Source organism: Zootoca vivipara, chromosome 16 (assembly GCF_965207765.1).
Source record: "Zootoca vivipara chromosome 16, rZooViv2.hap1.1, whole genome shotgun sequence".
Lineage (NCBI taxonomy): Eukaryota > Metazoa > Chordata > Lepidosauria > Squamata > Lacertidae > Zootoca > Zootoca vivipara.
The window spans coordinates 39,958,985-39,964,984 of record NC_142599.1 but is presented as its reverse complement, the minus strand read 5'-3'; positions in this window follow the sequence as shown (position 1 = coordinate 39,964,984).

Sequence of the window (6,000 nt, the reverse complement as noted above, 5' to 3'; positions counted from 1 at the left end):
ACCTGGCAGACTTCAGAAGAGGCTGTCTTGCTTCTTTTAAAATGAGATTCAGAAGCAATACAAAATACACAAGTGAGTGAGATTATTTTATTCTAAAACAGCAAGCAATGTACAGTGGTACCTTGGTTTTCGAACGCCGTAAACCCGGAAGTAAATGCTTTGGCTTTCGAACGCACCTCGGAAGTCAGACATGCCCCACGGCTTCTGCTGGGTGCAAGATCCTGAGGCCTAGCTGTCAGCTATTGAGTTTTCAGTTTTCAAACGTTTCAGAACGCAAACGTGGATTACGTTCGAAAAACGAGGTGCCACTGTAGACATACCAAGCAAGCACTTCAATCTGCCATGTGGAAGCCCTCAAGAAGCAGAGAAGCGACTCCCCCAGGAAGCCTCCGTTTGCATAGCCCTGCGGCCGATCAGTCTGTGCACAAGCTTCAAACTCTCTGATTTTATAGATAGCCTGTGTGGCTTCCAAGGCTGGCTATGTGCAGATCACCCATTAGCCACCCCCTCCCAATGCCTCACTTTCTCAAAACAATGTCCAACATCAAAGAAGGTAGCCAGCATTATCCTCCACAACTGATTAAGGCAGCTGGGGGGGGGGGGAACGAACCTTCTCCCAGCGTTCTCAGGACATTAAAGACTGTTCTCACACCATCAAAAAACCTAACAAGAGGGAGGGAGGGGGAAGGAACAGAGGCAGGAAGGGAAACTGTGTCAGAATGAATATGAATTAATCTTTATCGGCCATAGCAATAAAAGAACAATGCAATATTCAAAGAACAGAAATAAAAGTCAATTATATAAAGCACACATTAGGTTCCTGACTCAACAGTCAAATAGTGAACCTTATTCTGATTGCCCCTGCTAAAAACCTTGCAACCTTTGCCGTCACCTGCTCATCTTGATCTGCCAAGAGAAAGGACACTGGGGCAGTGGCTGGGCGACCCGGAATGGACAATAAAAGAAAGGTGATAACCTCGTTCCTCAACTCTTTATAAAGAGTGCAAGCCAGAAGGGCATGCGCCACCGATTTGATACTGCCATCTCCACAGGGACATAAGCATTTTTCACGTGGAATATGTTGGAATCATCCGTCAAGTGCAGCCGAGGGCAGTACATTCAATCTTGCAAACTAAAAGCGTGTCTATATTTTAGAATTGCTAGGTTATGCAAATAGGGTGGCAGAGTGTTGAAATGGGAATGTGGAAAATAGTCATACCACGGGCAAAATTTCCTTACTGTGGCCAAGTTGTTCTGGCGCTCGATATCATTTAGGCGCAGACAAATGAGACTGTTTGCTTTACTAAAACCCAAAGTGAGTAGCTGTTGTGGTGATAAACTGTGTCAGATCACTAACTCAGTCGCATTGATAAATTGCTTCCCGGAAAATATCCCAAACTGATTTCCCTATATATAGCAAGAGAGATGCTTTTGAATTCTGGTGCTGGAGGAGACTCTTGAGAGTCCCATGGACTGCAAGAAGATCAAACCGATTCATTCTGAAGGAAATCAGCCCTGAGTGCTCACTGGAAGGACAGATCCTGAAGCTGAGGCTCCAATACTTTGGCCCCTCATGAGAAGAGAAGACTCCCTGGAAAAGACCCTGATGTTGGGAAAGATGGAGGGCACAAGGAGAAGGGGACGACAGAGAATGAGATGGTTGGACAGTGTTCTCGAAGCTACCAACATGAGTTTGACCAAACTGCGGGAGGCAGTGGAAGACAGGAGTGCCTGGCATGCTCTGGTTCATGGGGTCACGATGAGTCAGAAACGACTAAATGACTAAACAACAAAAGAGAGAGAGAGAACTATATTTTATATCAATAGTAAAAAACAATTACACAATAATACTTTTATTATTTATACCTGTCCAACTGACTGGGTTTCCCAGCCACTCTGGGCAGCTTACAGCACATAAAAAATTCTAAAACATTAGACATAAAAACTTTCCTGATACAGAGTTGCCTTCAGGTGTCTTCTAAAAGTCAGATAGTTGTTTATTTCCTTGATATCTGGTGGGAGGGCGTTTCATCCATAAAAGCAATTATAACTTCTCCTTTTAATCACACACTAACAATGAAAAACACTTTACAAAGGTATCATCCTACGCAAGAACAATTTCAAATCCAATGCAGATATGAACAGGAAACGTGAAATCCATCTGTAAAGATAATGCAGAAAAGGTCTTCAAATAGATGCCAGAGCTCTTCTCAGCCACCAGGTGGAGTCAGAGAGTCAACAATCTGACAGCTGGTCACCGTATTTTTTCGTGTATAAGACTAGGTTGTTTTCTTGAAAAATTAAGCTTAAAAATTGGGGTCGTCTGTGGGTTAAACCACAGAGCCTAGGGCTTGCTGATCAGAAGGTTGACGGTTCAAATCCCCGTGGTAGGGTGAGCTCCTCTGGTTCGGTCCCTGCTCCTGCCAACCTAACAGTTCGAAAGCATGTCAAAGTGCAAGTATATAAATAGTTACCACTCCGGCGGGAAGGTAAACAGCGTTTCCGTGTGCTGCTCTAGTTCGCCAGACCACATAATATTGCTGACCACATAACCTGGAAGCTGTACGCCGGTTCCCTCAGCCAATAGAGCGAGATGAGTGCCGCAACCCCAGTCGGTCACGGCTGGACCTAATGGTCAGGGGTCCCTTTACCCTTACTATACATGGGGGCAATTTCCCCCCATTTTCTCAATTTGGAGTCCCAAAAAAGAAGGGGCATCTTATTCATGGGGGCGTCTTATAGACGGAAAAATACGGCAATTGCCTCCTGGAAGGTGATGATTAATAGCATGAGTCACTGGAAAGTTTGTACAGGGATTTTGTGAAGTTTATTGATTTCTCCCCCTTCTTTCTTGTTGGAACTTGTCCCATGGAATGGAGAATTAAAAAAAAAAACCCACAAGAGAACAGCCTAGCACACACACAATTACACACTCCTGGGTGTGTAGCTTGACTTATCCTTCATGCAGCTATTGTTCTCCCTGCTTCTTCTTCCACCAACTCACTGCGTTGATCTGAAACCAAGCCATTGTTTCCTCCCAGACTCCAGGCACTCCCTCGTTTTCCCCACGATGTTTTTGGGATCTGCCCAGGTATCCCAGGTGCAGAGACTTGTTTTTGTTTTGTTTTGTTTTCCTATAGGAACACAGGATGCTGAATTATTGGTCCTTCTCGGCCTACGCTGCCCAGACTCTGACTGGCAGCTCTCCGGGGGTTTCAGGCAAAGCCTCGCCCAACTCTGCCAGGGAATCTCATTAAGAGTTGAGTCTGGGACCTTCTACATGCAAAGCACGGGCTCTCAGGCTGAACTGCAGCCCTTCCCCTGAAAATAAATCAAGTTTCCAGTTCTCATTGTTCTTAAGAAGGGCTGGTTTAAAGGAGAAGTGGCTTTACACTGGTCCGATTTAATATTTGTATTCTGCTTTTCCTGCAGCACATGTTGAGCTCAAAGTGGCTCACGATAATCATAAGAGCATTTTTTAAAAAAGTTACAATCACTATCATATGAAACACAGCAGCACATAAACAAAGCGAACAACAAACTCATCAGAACAATCAATATTCAATAAAGTCAGACAATTGGCCCACCTAGTTCAATACTGTCTACAGTGACTGGAAGTGGTTCTCTGGGATTTCAGCCCTACCTCGAAGGTTGAGCTAAAAGAAAAATCTCTGAAATTTTCCCAGGGCAGTGAGAATTTTCCGCTCAACTCTCCCCCCCCCCTTTTTGTTATTTTTATAAATAATTTTAATAAAAAATTTCATAATTTTATCATCACAATGTTATATCACATAACAGAAAAATACAATTCCCATGCCCCCCCCCTCCCCACGACTTCCCTCAACTTCCTCTTCTGGTTTTTTTTTTTACATTTTTATTTCTCCTGCTTGTTTTGTTATTCTTACTTTTAAAGTCTTTAAAATAATTATTATTATTACTGTATTATCCTCTTGTTATTTTAACACTGTTGTGTGTGTGTGTGTGTGTGTGTGTGTGTGTGTGTGTGTGTATCTATTTTGGTAGTTGTGTTTAATCAAAGCCTGCTAGTGAGTCCATTTCATTACCCATTGTTTCTGTACGTATAACATAGAGGTTTTCTGTTTAGGGAACATTACGGGGCTTTTGAATTTCACCAGGGCCTCTTTCATCATTTCTTCTGAAATTTGCAAGACTCTTGCCCTGGGAGGAAGGGCATCACAACCACAAGATCTTCTGTCTGGGCACATTGCAGGGTAGGAAATCTTAACAGGACCTCTGTAGAGTGACCGAGTCCCGAAAAGTCACAGGGAGGGCAAAGACTTCCTGCTAGCTGAGGCCTACCAGATATCAAATCTTGGTTGTTGTTTTTTTTAAGGTCTTCCTTACAAACAGGCTGTAAAAGCAGAATATACTGGACCCCAAAAGGGTTATCTAAGGTATCTAACTGTTGGAGGTGCAATAGGGATAATGCTTCTCTAAAGCACATGTTTTTTCATTGTCCAATATTGAAAGATTTTGGGCAGAAACTAGCAACAGAACCAGGGGCGTCTTACCCATAGAGGCTAGCGGCGCAGGGCGCCAGGGTGCCAAGTTCTGGAGGATGCCAGGGAAGAGGTGGAGGCTGGAGGCGGTGCCTCCCGGCATCAGCTCAGCTCGTCGTCCTCACCCACCTCTGCCATGCTGTGCCGAAGCAGCGCCACTCCCAGAGCCTCTGCCTGCCCTGAGCCGTGAGCCGCCGCATCCAGCCTCCGCCTCTTCCCCGCCGGAGGAGCTACCCTGCCCTCCAGCCGCTGCCCGCCTCCTCCAGCCCCGCAAAGCTGGGCACTTCGCCGGCAGCGCCATCCTCCCTAGAAAAGGTTGGCAACTCCAGGAAAGGGGGGGGGTGCCAGAGGGATCTTTGCACCACAGCGCCGGATATGCTTAAGACAGCCCTGAACAGAACATCACATTTATAGAGCAAAATATCCTCTTGAACTATATACCCAGCACATGGAACCTTACAAAAGGACAATGCGAGTAGACTCTCCGTTCCCTGACCACGGCAAAAAGACGGGTGCTGATGAATTGGGAAAATAAAAATGCGGCTCCCTTCCTCGATTGGACTAAATACTTATACAAACTCACAACATAGGAACAACTTGCATATAAACACAAACTTGCCATGGACAAATTCAATGATATTTGGAATCCATTCTTACAAACACTGTAAACAGGTTAAGAGCTGGTGAAGTACAATAAGAACTTTGTAAAATATACAGTTTGGGGTCTGTCCCCCCGCTTAATTTTCCCTTCTGCACGGGTTCTGTTTCTCTTCTTCTTTCTCTATCTTTTATTTATGTCTCATCATGTTTAGTGCACATATAATGATGTACTTTTTGAATTTTCAATAAAGATGATTTTTTTAAATTAAAAAAGTAACACCTTTTAAATAAGTGGCCACACACCAAAGATAAAGAAAAAACAATAAAGAATTCTGATTCACATCCAAGTCCTTCTCTGGAAGAAAGGTGAGCCATAGAGGAGAATGGAAGAAATTGCTATCCATCACACTGGGAACACTCATAGACTAACCATTCCGCTGATCTTCACAACGATAAGGAATGGAATCTTTTTATATGCAGTATATTTTTTTTAATGCAGCAGCATTTACTCCCAGGAAGCTGGATTTTGCATCTCAGTGCACATTCCCAGCTTTCTCTCTCACACACAGGGCCGGATTTTGGTTTGATGAGGTAATGGGGCCCTTTATATGTCCAGCTGTCCTTTGTCAACAACAAACAACGGGGTGAGCTCCTGTTGCTCCCAGCTCCTGCCAACCTAGCAGTTCAAAAGCATGTCAAAGTGCAAGTAGACAAATAGGGAAGGTAACAGCAGGATAAACAGCGGGAAGGTAAACGGCGTTTCCGTGTGCTGCTCAGGTTTGCCAGAAGCGGCTTTGTCATGCTGGCCACATGACCTGGAAGCTGTACTCCGGCTCCCTTGGCCAATAACGCGAGATGAGCGCCGCAACCCCAGAGTCGG